Genomic DNA, 24,487 nt, shown 5'->3' with positions numbered 1-24,487 from the left:
TGAATTATATATATTTTGCAGATAGTAATCCAGTATAAGGTGTTATTATTTAAATAAAACTAGCTTCCGTTACTAATAAACTAGTGTGTCTCAGTATAAAAGTTTACAGAAGATGTTTTATAAGCATACTTCTCTACCATTTAAAATATGCTGGACAATGTGCAATTCAAAGCTTTGGACATGAGATGAGATGGGCCTACTAAAATATGTAAATTTCCTGGGGGAATGTTATCTGTCTTCCAATTATGATCCTGATTGAGAATGTTGCAGTTGGAAGAAGTGGTTTACAATGACAAGAGATGCTAGTTGAACTGTAATGAGTGAACTTATCACGTGGGGCAGGAACCAAGGTTATCTGCGTCCAGGAAACAGATGGCATTCCAATTCAACAATGCAAATCCATATACTGCTTATGAAAGAAATGAATTCAGGAGACTATAAAGTCAAGCCATTTACTTTTGAGGTGAAATTACTGGCTGAGTTTCTAATAATTCAGCTTGTCATTCCCAACATGTTACCTTTGCTGCTATACCTCTTAGCTCCTGATGACAAATCGAACAAGATCAGAGTTGGTGCATGACAACTAATAAACATCTTCATGGGTAAAATCGGTTTACATCAAATGCAGGGCAGTGGCATCACAGTGTGCAGTTTCTTGGTAGAAACCTCTCCATTTTTACCATCTTTACATAATTCTTGCAACACTCATGAATTCCTAATTTCATCCATCCCTCCCAGAAAAGATCTTAATTTTAATATCCTACGGGTAAAAGTAACCCTAAAAGAAACATGTGTAATATAATTACGAGAATATCTGATACACATTTTCTGATGTAGGATTATCTATCACAGTCCTATCTATCATGAAACTGAAAAAAACTGCATTGAAAGAATACAAAATGATTTAGCTCTGCCTTCTGCTTGGCCCATCTGCTGTTATTTTTTCCCCCTACTGGCAAAATGTTAGACAATATTTCAACTTAGCATCTCATAGGCAGTTACACAACAGAATAGATACACTGTATTAATGTTCCATTTATTTTTTAACTCTAAACTATTGTGTTTTTCCCCTCAGTTAACAGCAAGGCTAAGTTGATCATCATGCTTTATTTGATGCAGCTTTTTCATCTCCTAGTAAAACAATCACATTACTTATCTAGCTTTCCTTTATACTATGTAATGGTTAAATTGGAGTTCATTGATACTATTGCTCCACAGACGAAAATACTGCTGTATAATGTTATAAAAGATGCAGTTAATTTTAGGTAAGGATGACAGTCTCAGGAATCAAACATAGAATATGTGCCAGCCATTGAATTATACATTTAAAATAATTAACTCGTACCTGAAACAGACCTTCAATAACATAAGTTCATAATTTCCTACTAAGGATAGACCAGGTACTACAAATAAAACCTTCATTTTGGTAAAAGTGAACAAACACTGACTTCAGTTCTGTTGTGCATTTATTATTCACTCATTCATTAAATTTTTAATTTAACCTGAATGACCTCAGGTCTCACCAGCTTTGGGTAAGTATGAGGTTGCATGAATTTTAACACTCAGTTTCCCATGACTCTTAGCTCTAATTTTCATGGTGGCAGAACCTCAACTTGCTTAATACTTCCTAAGTAGACACAATTATTTCTGGGAATCCCCAAAAAGGAGTTTATATGATCTCTGAATAAATTATTTCATGTTCTTCTGATCTATTTGCCAAAGATCTGATGCCCAAAAGCCACTTAAGGGAAGGCCCTCTGCATCAGCATGACTGAGAGGACTTCCTGTAAGAGTGGAATTTTGCTGGGTGCCATGTCCTCCCCTATCACTTGGTCAGAATAAAGATTTTTTTCCTAACTCTCTCATCCCACAGACTACAGTAGTGTAGGACAATTACTTTGCACCCACCTCTGTGAAATTCTGCCATGAGGACCTCTAAATGAGCACTTCTTTCCCAAAGTTTTATAATATTCCTTCTTATGATCCCTTTCGCTTCTTCCCATTGTTGCTTTCTCTATCCAGGTCAGATCTAGCTCTTCGAATGGATCAGAACAGGTGTACCTTGTCTTGCATTTCCTTATCTCTCCAAATAGCGCAAAAAGAAAAAGAAAAAAAGTAAAAGTAAGAAATGGTTTTCTTTCTTTTTATGTATTATAATCTATTCCAAGTAAAACTGAAAATGCATATCAGTACTAGTAAATTGATTTCCAGGTGTCGCATATCCACTGTTGTGCAAAGAACCAGTATGAGTCCGTTTTAAAAGAAGTTATTGAGCACCTACTCTGATCCAGGCCTGTATTAAGCACTGGATCAGAAATAAAAATGAGATTCAGTCCCTGCCTTCTTCAGTGAGCTCTTAGTTTGAGAAATGGCATACAATGATGAAAATAAAAACTAATTAAGGAGAGTGTCATAAATGCAGTATTAAAGAGAACTATGTATTGTTGTGGACATATATGGGAATGAGTAATTTGGTAGCGTACAGCATTTAGAGAAAAGATTCTCAGAGAAGCTAAGGTGCATTGGAGTAGTATCTCAGTGGCTATATGAAAAGGCTGACTTGAATCTCATTAACTAGAGAAAGAGATTAAGGGCACCCAGCAATACAATGAGTAAAGTCAACGCATTCTCAAATGCTCACAGACCTCCTTGGGAAATAGAATTTCTGTGTGGCTGCTATGTAAGGTAGATCAAAGGGAATTGGAAGGAGAAGAAGTCTGCAGCAAGACTGTGAAGGGATTTTTGTTGCCAAATTGAGGTGGGGTAACTTTACCCTGTAACTTTACCCTGTTAGATGATAAGTGGCTGTTGGAGTCTTTAAACAAGGGTCTGACCTACAAGTGTGTGTTAAGTCAGAACTGGAAGAACTTTGCAAAATAGGTTGGAGCAGGGAGAAACTGGTGGCATGAGGATGAATTTGGATGCCTTTGAAAAAATCCAGGCAATAGGTAAAAAGAGTCAGAAATAAGGATACAAATGGGATAGAGAGAGAAAATTTTTGAGATGTTTTAGAGTTTGGATGAGGGAAGGAAAGAGAGGGAGTAATCATTGCTGGTTTTGAAGTTTCTAACATGGGATATTAGAAGAAAGGTGCTATGATGGGTAAATAAAAACAAAGGAATAGGTTTTTAAAACTCCAAATAAAAAAATATTAAGAATTGTTTGGTAGATAGAATAATGCTCCTCCAAGATGTCCATGTCCTAATCTCTAGAACCTGTGAATATGTTAGCTTACAGGGTAAAAGGGGCTTTCCAGATGTGATTCGATAAGGATTTTGAGATGGGGAGATTATCCTGGATTACTCAGGTGAGTTCAATGTAATCACAAGGCTCCTTATGACAGGGAAGCAATAACATCAAAGTCAGAGAAAGAAGATGTGATGATGGAAGTAGAGGTTAGGGTGATGTGCTTTGAAGATGGAAGAAGAGACAGTAAGGCAAGGAATGCTGGTAGCCCCTAGCAACTAAAAAAGGTAAGGAAACAGATTATCCCTGAGAGCCTCCAGAGGGAATGCAGCTCTGTAGACATCTTGAATATAGACCCACGTCTGCATTCTGACCTGAAGAACCATAAGATATTTTTTGTTGTTTTAAGTCCTGAAGTTTTTGCATTACAATCTGATATATCCAGATGATTTTTGTGCATATTAACTAAAAGAACTTCAGTATTTTTTTCCTCCATGGAACAAAGATAAAACTCTCTAGTATCATTGCTGTTTGTATTTATATCTCAGATTACTTAAGAAGAGATGAGACTATTCCAGGTAAACAGCCTGTGCAAAGGCCCACATTCGAAATGCCTAAGAGGGAATCTCTGCTTAGGGTCCCCTTTTCTTGCTTTTGGCCAATGTTGCTGACATTCTTCATGTCTGTTCACTAGCTCTACCAGCCCTGTAGACGTTAAAGCCCCTTGGCAGGCAATGGTTGCCACTTGTTTCTGGGTCGTTTGATTCTAGTTCCGGAACTTTCTCTGTAACTCTTGCTCTGATGACCTAGCCTGGACTCCCTTGAACATATGCTCTAACAGTACTGATTCTGTCACTTGCAAGCTGATCAGAATCAGAATACTGATTCTGTCACTTGCAACATATAAATCTCTGGGTTAGAGGGTCAGTTACTCAACCATAAATTGGGAACAATAATGGCAACTTGACTGAGTCAGGATTCTGAGGTTGTCACCTGGCTTTTTGATAAGGCAGTAACAGCTTAAAGACACCCAAGTTCAGGGTACCCAGAGTAAGAGCCCACTTCTCCTAACCTCCTTGCCAGAGAGACCTAGACTACATGGCTTCTTATTGCTATTTTCTCACCCCACGAGCCCTCACATCTGACTGCTGGATGAGAGATCCATATTTCTTCTAGATGTATAAGTGGGCTGAGAGGGAGGACATGAAATGAATTTCTGTTAGAAGGCTTGGGGTATATTTGGTGTTTGAAAGACTTCCCAGGGGCGGGTCTTATCATAAATTACAACTAATTACAGGGGCTGAAATAGATGGCACTAAAATTGAAAGCCTATATATTTTCTCTTGTTTCCCCTCACTTGTGAGCAGGTGCACATTTTTTAGATATACCCTTTTCACTTTCCTGTTCACCCTCCCTGGTTCAGTCCCCATCACTGACTTAAAGATCTAAGTGGATGATGTGGTTTTTACAGAGTAGAAAATTTTCTTCTCCCCACTTCAAATTAATGACATACTGGCAACATATATCCTAAGGAATATGAACATTTTGATGTAGACATAGAGGAAAATGGACCCAACTAGTATCTACTGAGTATTTGGTATATGACAGGCACAGTGCTAGGTATTTTATATATATGCTTATTTAAAACTCATAACAGCTTTAAGATGTTGGTGTTAACATGTCCATTTTATGGATGATTAACCTATATTCTGATACTTAGTGAGATCCTATATATTACTAAAGTGCACACCGCTAGCAGGTGACAGTATTGAGGTTAGAATTTAGGTCAATTTAATTTGTAAGTCAATGTTTCTTTCTCATGCAGAGAACTAATAGTCATAGGAATTATTTTATAAGCTGTCATATGGGATCTAGTGCAGAAATCATAGAACCTGAAGTGAGAAGATTTGGACATATACAAAATTTTGTACAAACTAGCTATGAGACATTGGACAAGTTTTTAGTCTCTTTGAGGTTCATTATTACTCGTGGCATCACACATAATGGTGAGTGGAAATAGCACTTGAATAAAAATCGGGTGTTTCAAGTTTGGGTTCCAGCTCTGAAATTAATTAGCTTTGTGGTTTGGGGAATATTACTTAACCTGTCTAGATCGTACTTTTTTTTTTTTTTAATCTGTAAAATGAGAAGAATATGGAAGGCTTTTTCCTTTTAGGTCTGAAATTTTATAATACTAAGGGTTTCAGCTTCAATAATAGTTCTACTCAGGCAGCTAATGGGAGCAATTCTAATAGCACAGTAATACAGATTCCATCTTCCTTGAACAATGCAATACTATGCTGGCCAGCCAGGGCTCCAGCCAGATATATTTGCAGAACAGCCTTTAGCTTGAAATAGAAATTTATTGCTCAACCATCTGTTACAATTAAGAAAAGGTTTGAAAATGTTTTCTATGTGCTTGACTAATCATGTTTTAGGGCCCTGTGGGTACTTTACAAATTACATGCCTTCCCTTCTTATTGGCATCATTAAAATTCTGGGATCTGTTTCCAAACTTTATCAGCTCTCTTTCTCTCTCACTGTTTTCCCTCTTCTATTTTTCCAGAGAAACTTGTTCAGAGTCTCAAACAGGACAGAGTAAACAAACATGACTCAAAATGAAGTTAGTCTGTAGCTAAGTAAGTATTTGTAATTTGCATTTGTTGACAAGGACTTGGCTGGTATCAGCCGTGAGAAATTAAGTCATTAAGATCCAACTACCAAGTTGGAATTGTGGAACCTCTGGTGCCACCCCACCCCACCAACCCTCCAAGAAAATGATACAATATGGTGCTGTTCAGCCCTTAATTGCAAATGACTTACTCATGTGACCAGTCTCAGAAAGTACTGCAGGGGGAAGCTCTGGAACCCTCTCACCTCACTCTACCTTTCTACATCTCAGCTCTCTCTCTTGCTTTATCTCTGTGTTTCATTTCATCTTTGCACTCAGGGAGTTAAGAGGTAGGAATTGACTCAGTTCTGTTATACTTCATAATCTGCCCCATTCAGTCTCCTGGTCAGGGGAATGCCCTTTTCTTTCTGTAACAGGAAAGCTGAATGCCTCCTTAGGTACTGCCCTAAGGGACGTTCTCAAGTGCTTCTATCAGATTTTGTTATGGTGGGATGGTGAGGTTCTTTCTTCTTACCTTCATCTCCGTGCATGTCCATCTCCTGGGTCCACAATCTCCACTCTTATAAAAGGGAAGCTTACATATTTCCAGGACAGTTGAAGGGCAGGCTGTGTGCATCAATGATATGAGGATGGTGGGAGGGGATCCCACTCACCGACAGCTGATTCTTTGGGTCTCTTACACTCTATTTCCACAACCTCTGGAGCAGCATTTCTCAATCTTCTTACCCTAGAGGAGCTATCGAAATATAGTAGGGTGTCAGGAAATCCCTGCAGAAAAAGTATTATAGCAATAGTTCATGGTACCTTAGGATTACCAGTAAGTAGATGCAATAATCCTCCAATAATTGCCAATGTTCTTTTGAATAGAGAATGATATTTTTCTGTGGATCTATTTATTTGGCTAAATTATTAGCCTATTTCTTTGTAGTTCCCCTTCCCCACACAGGAAATAAACTCTATGCAAGTCAGTAGTGTTGATAAAGAAAAGTTCAGGTCTTCCTTTTCTTAAATTTCTTTCTTGATTTTCAAAAATTGTATCTAAGTAGGCTTAAAAGTCTTTGCACAAATTTCTATTATACAAGCTGCTAATCAGGCCTTTCTCTATTTAAATCAAGAATGACTTTACAGCCAAACCTCTTGGAAAAAAAAGTCCAACTAGATTTTTAAGTCTAGCTTAGATTTTTCTTTATTTTTCAAATATTTAAAAACTCATAGGCAAACATAGTAAGCTTCTCTTAAAAACGGACCAACAACCTCTTCCTGTAAAGGGCTAGATGATAAATATTTTAGCCTTAGCGACTCTTATAGTTTCTGTACAACTGTTCAATTCTGCTGTTTCAGAGGAAAAGCAGACATGGATAATCCATAAAGAAATGGACATGGCTGTGTTTCAATAAAAACTTTATTTGTGAAAACATGTTTTATGCAGGCCAGATTTGGCCTGTGGGCTGTAGTTTGCCTGTGTTAAATAACTGGCTTATGTCAAAATAAGATTTAATTTTCTAAAGGTAGATTTGTAAATTTAATTTAAATAAAGATAATGTTAATTTAAGTAATGCAAGTTACAGGAAAATTTATTGACAATGTTGAATATAGTAAAGTTACTAAAACGATAAGACAAGATAATATGATAAAATACACATCCTAAATACAATTTCATGCAAGGCTTTGATCATTTCTTTTTTAAAACTGAGTGACATGCGATTATGTCAATTTTAACCCTAGCTCTATTTTAATTCTAGCAGTTGCAAAATTATATATATGTATGTATTGGTTTCTTATTCTCTTTTATAGGCTTATATATACATAGAAGTGGTATTTTAGAAACTAGAAATAAAGACTGCTTTTATCGTTTAATGTGGAATCTGCACTTCATTTTTACTGCACAAATTCTCAGTTTTGAATGAAACTTGAGATGAGCACACACAGATTTCATTTTCAATAGAAATAAGATAATTTCTGTCCTCTTGAGGATTGCTAAATGAATAAGCTGGATCACACATGTCAAAATCTGAAAACTTTAGCACGATGTTCATTGCTTTCCAATGAATGGCAGGGTGCTCTTTATTCACAGAAATCTAGCACTTGTCTAAAGCAAGTGAATAAATATCCTCTTGAGTATCAGATCAGTCTGCAACTCACAAAGTTCTTTTTTTTTCCTCTCAAAGTCAAGTTATCAGGCTAAGCAGAAGGTTCAGAGAAAGTACCATATTCAGTCATATGTATGTGTTACAGAAAGGAAAAAACTGTTCATATTTTTCCAGCAATTTTCCTAGGTGTTTTTCAATATAATTTGATTCCCTTCCTACATTTTCAAACCCCAGCAGCAGTGGGAACATGACAACATTTTCTTCTACCACATGAAGTTTCCACCTCTCACCCCCAAAAATTCAGTTTCCTTTTAAGCCCAAGAATTTTTCAGTTGTGTTCAACTAGTTCATGTGAAGCAAAATATCTCTTAAGTTGGCTAGTTTCTGAAGCATTCTTCTTCTTCAAAGCACTCAGCAAAATCCAACAACTATTTTTTTTAAGTACTAGCAACCCTACAATACATATTTTAGTTCAAATATCATACTGAGAACTTTTCTCTGCTAAGCCAACAGATGTCTGCATTTAGAGGAAATTTACATGCTCTTTCCCCAGGTTTTTAGTTTTCAAAACATTTGCAAGTAAACTTGTTTTTGCTTAATAAAGCCTGATTTCTGCAGCATCAAGCAGAATGTAATTTATTTCATCTTCACCTCTCTGCAGAAATCAGTGGGTTGAGACAATGTTTGCATTTTCTTTTTTAACAATTAGAGAAACCTTCTCATGGACCCAACCATCGATGGGACACCATCAGGGCAAATGCCAATGTAATTTCTCCAACATAAATCTTTATTTTTTTCCAACTGTGAAAAAAAACATTAAATGTATTTTGACCTTTGTTAGCTTGGACAACTTATCGCAGCAGTGAAATCTTTCTTGAATTCCTCCAATATTCATCAATCTTACAAATGCTGTAGCATGCTATTTATTGGTGAAATCCTTTTCTCTCATCAACCTGGATAGAAAAGCTCTTGTTTTTCTGTTCATTATACAAAACCTATTCAATATTATGTGACATGTCATTGCTGTATTGACACATATTTCTGAGAATGGAACCTTTTCAATTTCTCCTACTGGACCTTATTTTACTCACTATGTGCTGGCATTTTTAGTTTCTCACCAACTGTGTAACTTTCTTCTTCTAAGCAATATGTTTTGTTACTCAGTAACTTGATTTTGAGACTTTCCACTGAATGTGACCTTTTCCTGACAAAAGCTTCACTCTGTTTTGAAATTCCAATAGATGTTTAAAATAATCAGTATCTTTTCTTGTCAAATACATGTGATTTGTGGTTAAATGTCTTTCCAAGTTTTCTGGAGGCACTGCTGCATTTTAACTTGCCTACCACAGATAACATGCAATGCATCAATACAACTTGCATTACCAGCGCATGAAAATCCATAGATAAATAGCTTCCCTTGTAGTGAAAGGACTTCTTTTTGTCTCCCTTGATGTACTGGTGCAGTGAAATAACCAAGAAGATTGTAATTCTTCATCACTAACTATATGGGAATTGTTCATAGGTCTAACTCTAGAATCTCTCTCTTTCCTCTCACATACTGTCTTCAAAAATTGTCACACTGGACCATCAGGCTTGTTTGTAAAATACAAACATTAATAAAATATTTTTAAAAGGGTATAATAAATAAAGAAACAATAAAAACAGTAATCATAATGCAATTCACTTTTAACCTATGCAATTTGTTTTGCATTGGTTTATTTAGTTATAACAACAGCAAAACAACAGGAGGACAGTTAAGTTTTAGAATGTAAAGATTTCTTTTTTATAATGCAAATTTCCCTCTGATTGTCTATTACATCAAGAAAGTTGTCTTCCAGGAAGTCAGTTGGAGGTATGTGTGACCAACTGTGTTGAAAGGGATTAAAAGGCTCAGGGATGTGGACATGTTGGGGCAGAAAAATTATGTGAGGCCAGAAGATCTATCACAGGTTCTACTGGGAAACTTTAGGGAATATATCCCTCACCAAGGCCTTCAGGAATGCACTAGATGGATGGGCACCACCATGCTTGGTCGATGGTCACAAGCTTATCTAGTTAATAATAATGGGGATGAGAGGGTCCCAAGGCTGCAGCAAGAAGACTGCAATTGCTGTAATAACTGATAAATTCAGAAGGACAGCCAAGGAGGCTTAGGAGATGATTAATAGAATATAGTATCCCTGGTGGTAATATAGATTAGCAGACAAGTGTGTTGCTTAATATATACAATCAAAAGAAAATGAATATGCATATGCAAGATTGTGGATGGGCCACCTTAATTGGAAGTCACATTCTTTTGCAAAGATTCTCAACTTGAGTCAGTTTTCAGACCCAGAACATTTTAATTGAATAGCTAGTAAAATCCCCAGGAGGAAGGACAATGCAAAACCATGGCAGGTATAGACTATAATGTTTTCCCCAAAGACACCTATAGCCATTTACTCAGGTGACTGATGCAGGGATATAGTAATATCCAGACAATGTGAAGGCTATCAGATGCAGGGTCTGAGTTTATATTGCTACCTGGAGTCTCAAAGTATCGTCACAGACCCTGTTAGAGTGGGGGCCTACAGGGACCAGATAATAAATGGAATCCTGCCAAAGGTAGGTTTACAATAGGACTGTTAGTTCTGTGAGTCCGTTCAGTGTAACTGGTCCTGTAAAGGTGGAACACTTGATCACAATCTTTCAAGGAATCCCTAGTGACATCTTGTGGACTCCTAGGTTTCCAGAGAACCCTACTTAAGAAATTCTGCTGTAGAAGTTTCTTCTTTATCCTCCCACTCCTGTTCCCCTCATTTTTCTTATGAATCTCTCTCCCCACTTAAGTTGCTATTTCTCCTCCTCTCTGATGTCTCTTAGGCCTAACCTTACATAGTTTCTGTGGGGGAAAAGACAACTCTGAAAGTAAGCCTATGAGCACTATATTTATTTCTGTTTTCGAGTATGCTGGAGGAGAATGACACCCAATGTTCTATTAAGAAAGAAGAGAAAAAATATCTCACAAGATTAACACTATGGGATGTAATCCTGTCACATATCTTTTAGCAAAGAACTCTGGAGCTCTCAAAAGGTTGACATAGCCTTAATTAAAACATCTAATTTTAAAGTAACCTTTTCTTTACAACCCTCCCAAACTTCCCTCCCCTGCATTCCTATGACTCTTATAATTTTTATACTTTTTTTCACTGGTATATTTTTTTCCTGATAGGTAGGTGATAGCTTATCCTACAGGAAAAGAACCATGACTATTTATTTGGTTGGTTCTTCCACTGTCTCTAATTCCTAGTTTGCTGATTTCATGTAAATTGTAGCTCTTGTTTATTATGTTTTCCTTTTGTTTTATACCAATGTATGATTTTACACATTTTTTACTATAAATTATTAAATATCTCTATCAGTAGGTTGAGAAAAAGCAAAAAGCACACCCTGGCAAACAAAGAGGTGAATATTTGATGAAAGCCGTAGATTCTAGGGGAAACACAGTCTTATCATTAGGCTAGAAGATTGTCAGTTCACAATTGTTCGTAATGGGCCTACATGTTTCTCAAGATCTTCAACATATTTTTATGTCACAATGATGACTAAGCAGATCTCAGTATCAAAGACCTGAGATGGAGGGTATTCAAGATCTTTTTTTTTTTTTTTTTTTGTGGTACGTGGGCCTCTCACTGTTGTGGCCTCTCCCGTTGCGGAGCACAGGCTCCGGACGCACAGGCTCACCGGCCATGGCTCACGGGCCCAGCCGCTCCGCAGCATGTGGGATCTTCCCGGACCAGGGCACGAACCCGTGTCCCCTGCATCGGCAGGTGGATTCTCAACCACTGCGCCACCAGGGAAGCCCCGAGATCTTTTCTTATTATTCTTATACTTATTTTTCTGGTATATCACAGAATTAGGTGTTTCACAAAACATGTTTCCCACCACATGTAATAATTCTTTTTAAGTGACAGTTAAAAATGTTTTTACTCATTTTTGGTGAAAATATATCAAAATAACATTACACATTTTGCTGACTTTCTAAACAGTTTGTGCTTGAATTTTTTAACTCTTTGATAAGATGACTTGCGAGTTCTTATCAAGTGAGGCAGGTTCTTATTATCCTATATCTTGTTTGCTAACACATCCCTGAAACACCACTGGTGAAGGGAGATTCTCACTTCAACTACAGCTTTTATTCACGGACAGAGCTTCTGTTCTAAGTTTTTGGCTTCTTTCATGCCCTGGTGGGTTAGGATTAACAACGTGAAGGAACCCCCAGATCCTACTTTTCCTTCTCTTCTGAGGGCGAATCCCAAGGTCCGCAAAAGCAGCAAGACCTTCTCCTTGAACTCTAAACCTGTTTGTACTTTCTCTTTTCTCATGATGAGATTCCCTAGGGAAATTTCAGTCCTTAGGAAACTGAGATTTCCCTTTTCTGAGATTTTTTTAAAGGAATTCTAAGTCTCTCCTGTAAACATTTTAGATCCAAACGTTTAGCCCACAGGCCAGTAGGAACCTGTCTGAAATCTATGTTGAAATAACTAGGCTACACATGGGATTCTTGACTTAAATGCATTCATAAATAAAGAGCCTCGAGAGACTGTTTTCACTTACATTCTTTTTCTTCCATATTATATGTGTACTATGCATATGAGGAGTTTTCAAAACAGAGGCATAATAGTTTTTTTGGGTGGCTGGAACCAGATAACTGGAGGGGCTCAAAAATGGCACCAGGGACAGCCACCTGAAATTTGGGAACACTGTAGAGGTATTTCTAACATGTTTAGTCTACTGTTACCAGAGTTGAGAAACACTCATGCATAGGCATTGCAAGCATGCTTTGTTGCACACTACCAGGTTGAATATATCATAGTTTCACATTCAGAAGACCTGGGGACTTTCTTGCTTCTGCTGTTCATTAGCTTTATAACCAGGGCTAATTATTTTACATTTATCATCCTCAAATTTCCTACCTGCATAAAGAGATATTAATGTTTAACAACTGAGTTTTGTTGAAGATTATATGGTATAATGTATGGGAAACTTTGAATATTATAAATCGTTATAAAATATAAGGATGTATTATTAATAGGGAGCACACAAACAAGGAATTATAGACGAGAAAGCAAGAAGGAACAAACATGGTCACTTTGTCTAACCAGCTTTCTAGAGCCTTCACAAGGGACAAGGAATTACTAAACTGTTCAAAGCCTGACACATTCACTGGGACTCATTCAATTGGAGTGTGGGATTACTATATATAAAATACAGAGTCTTTATGTTCTACTTCCCCTCTGGTACTCCATGAATCTATTTGGTTAGAGTCCCTGGCAAGGCTTACCTCAGCAGGCCCAGCTGTCATCTGGTTCCCTGTGTTCTGCCATTGGCTACATAGATAAAGTAGGTACCATCCTCATCTACAGTGATGGCCATTTCAGATTCAGAGAAACAGAGCAAAGGAAGTGCCATATATTCTTCAAGGCTTAATCCTTTCACATCAACAGCATTTACCAGATAACCCCTGCACTTGGAAGAATAAAAAATTAACATTAACATTATTCTTCATTATTTATTATGGCATTACCACTTTCATATTTAGCTCTGTTGGCAGAAACTCCCTAAAGGGAGGAAGAATAAGTATTCTTATTCCAGCACCAAAACCACATCCCAAATTTCTAAGACTAGGCAGGGAATATAGAGAAAAAAGATGATTTATCATGAGCTCTGGGAGGTCAACTTCTAGTAAGGGATATAAATGCCTAAATAAATAGTTGCAGCATCACTAAAAGTGATAAGGATGTGCAAATTGTATTTTGTTGCAACCATTCTGGAAAGCTCAGGAAGGATTCCAGGATTGTGTGATGCCTGAGTTGAATCTTAAAGGATAAGCAAATATAAGGTAGGGAAAGATAATTAGAAGCTGCTCTAGGTAGAAGAAGAAGCATGAGTAAATGCACAGGCTTGTTTGAGTAGAAAATTGTTAATAGTGTGAAGTTGTTGGAGCATACAGTGCAAGGTAGAGTGAAAGTAATGAGAGATGCAGCTGGAACACAAGGCAGGAATTGCATAATGAATGGTTTATGCTACATTAGGGACCTGAATTTTACCCTGGAGTCAAAAGAGAAGTGTTGAAGGGCTTTGAATAGATAACTGTGGATAGCCATATTTGCATTTTTGAAAACAAATTTTGGCAGCCATGCAGTTGGTAAATTTGAGGGGAATGTGACCAGAAACCTGTTAGGAGGCTCTTTCAGAAATAAATTAGGTCGGAAATAGAATTAAGGAACTTAGCATTTTATATATATGTGTGTGTGTGTGTGTGTGTGTGTGTGTGTGTGTGTATAAAATTCATACTATATGTTTACAATATATAAGTATTGTATATAATATAATTTTTAAGCAGAGACTTACTTTCTCCCATTTTATATATGTACTATACATATATGTAGTGTTTTCAAAATAGAGGCATATCTGGGTTCCTTGGGAAGCTACATCTGGATATCTGGATGGGCTCAAGAATGGCTTCAGGGTTAGCCATATAAATTTTGGGAATGCTGTAGAGATATTTCTAACATATTTAGTCATTCTGTCACCCACTTGAAAAATCACTCATGCATGGATGTTTGAAGTCTGTTTGGTTGCAAACTGCTACGTTGAAAATATCACAGCATTTTATATTAAAAGTCTATCTCGCTGTTATTGACATCTTGGAATATGATGAAAATGAATATCTGGATGGGCTCAAGAAGGGGCTCAAGAACCTTTAGGACAATATTAGCATGAGCTCTGTTCACGAGTTTCTCTGAAGTGAATTCTTCAATTAAATGATTAATAATTTCAATTGCTAGTCATCCAAAAAACATCACGCTTGACTACACTTTTAGTATGATATAATCATGACTTATGACTAGGGCTTTCACCTTCACCAAATAAAATTTATGATGTTTACTCAGGTGAACTCCAGCATGCAGGTAAAGTCACAGAATGTGCCAAGGTAAGTGAGAAAGTCAAGTATCTACTGTCTTCAAAGTGTTCCTCTGGGAAACCTGGTATTTCTTGAGGTGTAACATTTCACATTTTGCTTGTAACCTTGAGCTGCCTGGTACTTTTCTATATGTGACTGTATCATAGTAACTAAAAAAATATTTCACTGTGATTGTTAAAAGGATAACACAGTGTCACACATTCAGAATAGATGGATATTAAATACCAATCCCCAGGAATGATTTAGGGGAGAGACATGATATTCTGATCTAGATTCAACTCCTAGTTCCACTACTTCTTGGAAATGTGAGCAAGGGCAAGTACTGAGCCTCCAAGTGGTTTCCTCCTACAAACTGTGAGTAATAAAACCTACCTCACAGAGTTATTTTGAAAACTGGTGGAAGTGAAGTATTTAAAGTGCCTAGATTGGCAAATAGCAGACATTCTATACTTATTGTTTTCTTTTTATTCCTTGCTGTCACTTTCTGATAATTGATAATTTTCTCTTCTTCACCACTGGCTGCTCTTTCTCAGTCTTTTTTGGTTTGTGGTCATCTCTTCTTTGCTAACTGTTAGAGTACTATAGAGGTGTGACCTGGGACAGCCTTTGCTTTCTACCTATAGTGCTAGTGGCATCATTCATTTCCAAGAAGAACATTCTCAGTGTTCTTTGGACTCCCAAACCTTTATCCAAGCCATAACTTCCTCTAGTAACTCTGGATTTGTGTATCGAATTGCCTACTTGAAATAACTACTTAGATGCCTAATAGACATCTTGTTTATCAAATAAATGTTCATTATGTTATTATTACTATCAATATTATTGCTGTAATTGTAGATGCTGAAGATATATCAGTAGGAAAAACAGATGGAATTCTCTCTCCATATGTTTATGCTCTACAAATAATAAGTTATACAACAATCAAAATAAAGAAATTATATATAGTATGATAGTAATAAGTGCTATGGAGGAATGTAAAGCAGGTAAAATAGATATTTATTACTGCATAACAAACTCCCAAAACTTAGTAGCTTAGAACAACTCATATTTATGATCTCCCAGTTTCTGTGAGTCAGGAATACAGGCACTGCTTAGCAGGGTGGTTCTGACTCAGGGTCTTTCATGAGATTTCAGTTGAGATATTGACCAGGGCTGTCATCACCTAAAGACTTGTTTGTCGCTGGAGGATCTGCTTCCAAGATGGCTCATTCATGTGGCTGTTGGTAGGAGATCTAAGTTCCTTATCACACGGATCTCTACATGGGATTTTTTTCATGATCTCACAACGTGGCAGTTGGCTTCTCCCAAAACAAGTGATCCAAGAAAACACACCAAAAAGCACAATTCTTTGCCTGGACTCTCTTAGATTTATACTTCATCTGACTTCTTAACCTAAGCTTCATTCCTAACAGCTGTCTTTTAGGTGTCTTTTCCCTCCAGACGATACAGCCTACATTTATACCAGTCTATTCCACCATAGTCCTGCCTTCCAGAACTCCAGCTTAGGAGAGGGTTCGTCAGTACAATGCCACAGATAATTCTCAATAGAGTAAATGGTAATGGGCATTATACATTTAACAACAGAAAATATTCATTGTTAAAAGTACATAATGCAAACCAAAATACATTTCTATTTCTAATGTACTGAATTTTGGGAAGGATGGCATGAGACAGACACTTTTTATACTAAGGGAAACATCAAGGCTATAAAACTTAGGGAAAAGCTTTCAGCATCATGTACCAAATTTTTAAAATTGTTTATACCATTTGACTAGGTTTTCTAGTTCCAATAAAATGATATTAAATGTTAAATTTATCCACAAAGATTATTATTACAGTATTGTATATAGTAGAGAAAATTAAATCTCCCATAAAAATAGAATGATTAAATATATGGTGATATATACTGATATAATGAATTAAAATAATATTTAGGAAGAATTTGTAGTGGCATGAGAAATGCTGTACTCAAAATGTTAAATGGAAAAGACAATATAAATTTCTATTTAGTGCATAAACATGTAACATGAGGTCAAATGTATTTTAAAAAGTCAATAGTAAAATATTTCTAAACTCTCTTATTGATCTTGAAATTTTCTGCTTCTTTGTATCAATAATATTACTTATCTGGGAATTGCTCTAAAATGATTTTTCAAATGATCAGATCATAAATTTCAAAAAAATCACACCATTGGAACAATGGAAAGTGATAAGCTGAAGTATGGCAATCACTGTGTAAGAAGTACTGGCTACACATTTCTACAGGAACAGGTGTACTTGGCTGGAACCTGAGCCACTGGAGATGTGGAAGGAGTTCTATGAGTTCTGTGTATTTAGTTATGAAGATTATTTCTTGGTCTTTGTTACTGTCCTGATGAGAAAAAGCATGTGTTGAGTAAAGAGAGAACCATCCAAAGAAGCTGTTAACGGGCATCCAGGGGGAGGGACAACCCTAAATATTGCATATGTCTTATTGCCATTGTGTATATTGATTAAGCACTACAAAGGCTTATAGTCAATATTCCATAAAGGGGTGGTGTCACAGGAGGAATGAGAAGTAAAGGCGAAAGAAATTTATTGATAAAATATCTTCTAATCCTGAGGCAAAGCATTAAAATAAAGGGAGGGCGGTGGACATTATCTCTATTTCTGCAAAGGAATGCAGAAGAAGTAATGTGAAAAAAAAGAAAGAAGGTTCATAAGAAATGAAAACTAAAACTTCGAAGATCTTGATACTACGACAATTAATCAGAAATGCTAAAATAAACTGACAATGCCTTGTGTTGGCAAGGATGTGGAGCAATGGGAATTCACATCCACTACTGGTAAGTGTGTAAATTGATTGTTTGAAAATGGTTTTAACCTGTGTAATCAACTGAACCTATTCATACTCTTTTACCTGGAAATCCACTCCTAGAGATTCTACTCCAAGAATCTGGGGAACCTCTGAACCATAATACATATATAAGAATGTCCAGAGCAGCATTCTTCATATCCAAATGTCCATCACAGTAAAATAGTGTATTAATCAGGGTTCTCCAGAGAAATAGAACCAATAGGAGATATATATACATATATATATGTATATATATAATTTATTATAAGGAATTAGGTCACACAATTATGGAGGCTGAGAAGTCCCACAAGCCTTTATAAGGTGCCGTTATCATTATCCTGTTGAATTTGTCAATGTCCAGACGGTGATCATCATTCTTCTGATCTCAGAAACCTGAATTTTTTTTTTTTTTTTTTTGCGGTACGCGGGCCTCTCACTGTTGTGGCCTCTCCCGTTGCAGAGCACAGGCTCCGGACGCGCAGGCTCGGCGGCCATGGCTCACGGGCCCAGCCGCTCCGCGGCATGTGGGATCCTCCCGGACCGGGGCACAAACCGGTGTCCCCTGCATCGGCAGGCGGACTCTCAACCACTGCGCCACCAGGAAAGCCCAGAAACCTGAATTTTATGTTATTTTCCAACACAAGTAGAATCACAGTAATTAAATTCATCAAACTGATTATAAAATCAGAATTCTAACATTAATTGTAAAAGAAAAGTTAAACTTTTAAAATAAAGTAGCATTCTTATACTGGCATTTCTAGAATGTGTTCATTAAGTCAGCAGGCAAATCAAAATCTGAAGAATGCTTGGTAAGCACAGAAGCAGAACAAACCGCCATCATCTCTCACTTTTGCTTCTTCATTAAACTTCCAATCTGGGTTCTTATACACTTACTCTTCCTTCCTTAATCAGGGTGGATCCATGGTGGACTTATTTTAAAAATGCAAAACCATACAGTTTTATCCCTTCGTAAAATTCTTCAACTGCTGCCATTGCAGGCAGAAAACCTAAACCCTTTACATTGCCTAAAATTCTTTGTATATTGTGACCCCAGTTTACCCTGAGAGAATTTAATCTGAGATACCTAAATTATATATCAATACTTTCACTTATAAAAACACCCTTATTGAAATACCTGTTAGAAAAATATTTTCATTGTGATTCTGAAACTGTCTAGCTCATATTCCTCCTTTCCTCATGGAAAAGATTGTTTTTATAATTTATTTTTAATTATGCAGTGTTAAATTAACTAAACAAGGAGGCTATTAGACTAATGTGGCTCTAATGCCATGATGGCCTACATAAGCAAACCAAAATCTAAACCTGTACATAGCTCAAGATTATGAAATCAAAATGTTAAGGAAAACAAATCACAAATAGCCAGCTAGGCTTTAAGTTATAGCCCATCAAATAATTTCCTTTCTATGCTTCTGCACTTTATACGTGTCTACCCTGGGTCTTGTAGATGGAGCACCCCTAACCACTTCCGACTTGACACCACCAATTGGAATGACTAAATGCCCAGATGACCTCTTAAAAGTTTTAATATGACTCAGTTTATCTTTCAGCAGGTTTATTTTTGGCAGAACAACTTATTTTGAAAATCGGTTATTACCCAAATAGGCATGATCTCTGTCTATTAATGATTTACTAGAGCAGCTAACCTCTGTCACAGACATTTAGGGAGAGTCAGAGGATCGTACTTACAGGTTCATTCATTTAATATTTATTAAGCACCCTCTAAGGATCAAGCACTGCTTAAGGTGTGGCACAAAAAGCAACAGCAAAACAGATTTCCTGGGCTTCCCTGGTGGCGCAGTGGTTGGGGGTCCGCCTGCCAATGCAGGGAGCGTGGGTTCGTGCCCCCGTCCGGGAGGATCCCGCATGTCGCGGAGCGGCTGGGTCCGTGGGCCATGGCCGCTGGGCCTGTGCGTCCGGAGCCTGTGCCCCGCAGAGGGAGGGGCCACGGCAGTGAGAGGCCCGTGTACCACAAAGAAAACAAACAAAAAAACAGATTTCCTTCTTTTTCATGGAGTTTAATTTTAGGTGAAGAGGGAGGCAGGAAATAAACAAGAAAAGTATCAGATAGACCTCAAGATGCATGCAGAAAATTAAAAGAGAGTGAAGGGACACAGAATTATCATATTTTAAGGACTGGAAGAGAAATCTTAGACACTGTGAGCAAATGGGATCTGAAAGGAGGTTTATATAGTTAACACTTGAAAAATTTCCTGTGGTTTAGAGACTTAATAATTTATGCGTAAAAATGTTACCAGGAGCATGGTTTCCATTTATCTAAATACTGATACATTACATTTGGAATAGGACCTCTGATTCTGTATTGCCTGCTAGGATCCCAAGTGGACTCTTTTGTGTATTGGAAGAAACTTGTAAGGGGCACCACACTGTTTCAGATAAGTATGCACATTTTAAGGTACTTTAAATTCTTGAGAATTCTCAAGAATACGTGAATGTAGTTCATAGGAACCAACTACTTGCTATTAAATACTTTAGTGGATCTGATTATTTTCTTAGCAAACATGTTTGCAACTCTCAGCCAGCTGTTTCAACAGATAAACTATGAGGAATGCTAAAAAGCCTAGGAAGTATTTCTGAAAGTATAGTTAACTTGAAGATATCTCTTTTATGAAGATACATTAAAACTTGAACCTAATCTCTTAAGAAACGCCAACCTATTTGGGTGATGAAATAAAATGTTCAGAACAGATCATTTCAGTTTAATCTTTTTGAAATCTGATTTGGGAAGGGTAAGGTGAGCCAGAAGCCAATGTGGTGATTGCTTCGTGGAAAAATACAGTATGACAGTATATATTGACCATGAAAAACACTGTTGAACAGCTCCACTCTCCAGGCTTGATTTCCAGAAAATCTATTCACAATGATTTTATTTTATCTCCTAAAGCAATTAGAGAAACCAGCAAGATAAAATACTCAACACTTCGATGAGGCATGACTTTGGAAATTTGGTCTGTGATAAAATTTACCTCAGTGGTTATATTTGGAAAGATGATAAAATAATAGGACTATTAAAAATTTAGAGAATTAGAAATATCAAATACTGGCAGTATTTAGATGTCTTAAGATGGCAACTGTTAAACTGGAGTTTTTTTTTTTTTTTTTAAGGAAAAAGAATGTTCTCATCTATTTCCAAACTACAGCATGAACCCCAAAGAACCTCCTTTTCTCTCTCTTTTTTAAATTGAGGTATAATTGATATACATTATATTAGTTTCAGGTGTACAACATAATGATTTGATATTTGTATACATTGTGAAATGATCACCACAATAAGTCTAGTTAACATCCATCAGCACATGAAAAATTTTTTTTCTTATGAAAACTTTAAAGATCTACTCTCTTAGCAACTTTCAAATTAGTACTATTAGTATTTTCAATAGTTCTATTAACTGTAGTCACCATACTGTACATTACACATCCCCATGACTTAAGTTTGTACCTTTGACCCCCTTCACCCATTTCTCCTACCTCCCACCTCTGGCAACCACCAATCTGTTCTATGAGCTTGTTTTCTTTAATTGAGGGGGGTTGTTGTTTGTTTGTTGTTTTTAGACTCCTCCATGTAAAAGTGAGATCACACATTATCTGTCTTTCTGATTTATTTCACTTAGCATAATGCCCTCAAGGTCCATCCATGTTGTAGCAAGTGTAAGATTTCATTCTTTTTTTGTGGCTGAATAATATTCCACTGTATATACAGGCACACCTCATTTATTGAGCTTCACTTTATTGCACTTAGCAGATATTGCATTTTTTCTTCTTTTTAGACAAACTGAAGATTTGTGGCCACCCTGCATCAAGCAAATCCACTGGTGACATTTTTCCAACAGCATTTTCTCACTTCTTGTCTCTGTGTCACATTTTGGTAATTCTGGTGATATTTCAACCTTTTTCATCATTATTGTATTTGTTATAGTGATCTGTGATCAGTTATCTCTCTTTCTATTGCAGAAATATTACAACTTGCTGAAGGCTCAGATGGTGGTTAGCATTTTTAGCAATAAAGTATTTTTTTCTTCACGGCTTAAACAACAAATTTATTTATTTACTTTTTATTTTTATTTTTAACATCTCTATTGGAGCATAATTGCTTTACAATGGTGTGTTAGTTTCTGCCTTATAATAAAGTGAATCAGTTATACATATACATATGTCCCCATATCTCTTCCCTCTTGCATCTCCCTCCCTCCCACCCCCTCAATCCCACCCCTCTAGGTGGTCACAAAGCACCGAGCTGATCTCCGTGTGCTATGCGGCTGCTTCCCATTAGCTATCTATTTTACGTTTGGTAGTGTATATATGTCCATGTCACTCTCTCACTTTGTCACAACTTACCCTTCCCCCTCCCCATATCCTCAAGTCCATTCTCTAGTAGGTATGCATCTTTATTCCTGTCTTACCCCTAGGTTCTTCATGAACTTTTTTTTTCTAGATTCCATATATATGTGTTAGCATATATATTTGGTATTTGTTTTTCTCTTTCTGACTTACTTCACTCTGTATGACAGACTATAGGTCCATCCACCTCACTACAAATAACTCAGTTTTCTTTCCTTTTATGGCTCAGTAATATTCCATTGTATATATGTGCCACATCTTCTTTATCCATTCATCTGTTGATGGACACCTAGGTTGCTTCCATGTCCTGGCTATTGTAAATAGAGCTGCAATGAACATTTTGGTACATGACTCTTTTTGAATTATGGTTTTCTCAGGGTATATGCCCAGTAGTGGGATTGCTGGGTCGTATGGTAGTTCTATTTGTACTTTTTTAAGGAGCCTCCATACTGTTCTCCATAGTGGTTTTATCAATTTACATTTCCACCAACAGTGCAAGAGGGTTCCCTTTTCTCCACACCCTCTCCAGCATTTATTGTTTGTAGATTTTTTGATGGTGGCCATTCTGACTGGTATGAGATGATATCTCATTGTAGTTTTGATATGCATTTCTCTAATGATTAGTGATGTTGAGCATTCTTTCATGTGTCTGTTGGCAACCTGTATATCTTCTTTGGAGAAATATCTATTTAGGTCTTCTGCCCATTTTTGGATTGGGTTGTTTGTTTTTTTAATATTGAGCTGCATGAGCTGCTTGTAAATTTTGGAGATTAATCCTTTGTCAGTTGCTTCATTTGAGAATATGTTCTCCCATTCTGAGGGTTGTCTTTTCATCTTGTTTATGGTTTCCTTTGCTGTACAAAGCTTTTAAGTTTCATTAGGTCCCATTTGTTTATTTTTGCTTTTATTTCCATTTCTCTAGGAGGTGAGTCAAAAAGAATCCTGCTGTGATTTATGTCATAGAGTGTTCTGCCTATGTTTTCCTCTAAGAGTTGATGGTGTCTGGTCTTACATTTAGGTCTTTAATCCATTTTGAGTTTATTTTTTGTGTTGGGTGTTAGGGAGTGTTCCAATTTCATACTTTTACATGTAGCTGTCCAGTTTACCCAGCACCACTTACTGAAGAGGCTATATTTTCTCCACTGTATATTCTTGCCTCTTTTATCAAAGATAAGGTGACCATATGTGTGTGGGTTTATCTCTGGGCTTTCTATCCTGTTCCATTGATCTATATTTCTGTTTCTGTGCCGGTACCATACTGTCTTGATTACTGTAGCTTTGTAGTATAGTCTGAAGTCAGGGAGCCTGATTCCATCAGCTCCATTTTTCTTTCTCAAGATTGCTTTGGCTATTTGTGGTCTTTTGTGTTTCTACACAAATTGTGAGATTTTTTGTTCTAGTTCTCTGAAAAATGCCAGTGGTACTTTGATAGGAATTGCATTGAATCTGTAGATTGTTTTGGGTAGTAGAGTCATTTTTACAATGTTGATTCTTCCAATCCAAGAACATGGTACATCTCTCCATCTATTTGTATCATCTTTAATTTTTTCATCAGTGTCTTATAATTTTCTGCATACAGATCTTTTGTCTCCTTAGGTAGGTTTATTCCTAGATTTTTTATTCTTTTTGTTGCAATGATAAATGGGAGTGTTTTCTTAATTTCACTTTCAGATTTTTCATCATTCCTGTATAGGAATGCAAGAGATTGCTGTGCATTACTTTTGTGTCCTGCTACTTTACCAAATTCATTGATTAGCTCTGGGAGTTTTCTGGTAGCATCTTTAGGATTCTCTATGTATAGTATCATGCCATCTGCAAACAGTGACAGCTTTACTTCTTCTTTTCCAATTTGGATTTCTTTTATTTCTCCTTCTTCTCTGATTGCTGTGGCTAAAACTTCCAAAAGTATGTTGAATAATAGTGGTGAGAGTGTGCAACCTTGTCTTGTTCCTGATCTTAGTGGAAATGGTTTCACTTTTTCACCATTGAGAATGATGTTGGCTGTGGCTTTGTCATATATGGCCTTTGTTATGTTGAGGTAAGTTCCCTCTATGCCTACTTTCTGGAGGGTTCTTTTCATAAATTGGTGTTGATATTTGTCAAAACCTTTTTCTGCATCTATTGAGATGATCATATGGTTTTTCTCCTTCAATTCGTTAATATGGTGTCTCACATTGATTAATTTCCATATACTGAAGAATCCTTGCATTACTGGGATAAACCCCACTTGATCATAGTGTATAATCCTTTTAATGTGCTGTGGGATTCTGTTTGCTAGTATTTTGTGAAGGATTTTTGCATCTATGTTCATCAGTGATATTGGCCTATAGTTTTCTTTCTTTGTGACATCTTTGTCTGGTTTTGGTATCAGAGTGATGGTGGCCTCGTAGATGAGTTTG

At 36.7% G+C, this 24,487-nt stretch overlaps 1 protein-coding gene across 2 annotated transcripts in view; it reads right to left on the bottom strand.

The window, feature by feature from the left end:
• Positions 1-24,487, bottom strand: part of SMC2 (structural maintenance of chromosomes 2) — a 624,541-nt gene that overhangs the window by 116,599 nt on the left and 483,455 nt on the right. For both annotated transcript variants that reach the window (XM_067041100.1, XM_067041102.1), the window contains exon 6: positions 6,333-6,554. The gene's annotated coding sequence lies outside the window, so the exon portion shown is untranslated. The remainder of the gene's footprint in view (positions 1-6,332; positions 6,555-24,487) is intronic.

This window comes from Kogia breviceps, chromosome 8 (genome assembly GCF_026419965.1).
Source record: "Kogia breviceps isolate mKogBre1 chromosome 8, mKogBre1 haplotype 1, whole genome shotgun sequence".
Lineage (NCBI taxonomy): Eukaryota > Metazoa > Chordata > Mammalia > Artiodactyla > Physeteridae > Kogia > Kogia breviceps.
Note: the sequence above shows the minus strand (reverse complement) of the source record. Positions and strands in the feature narration are given on the sequence as shown.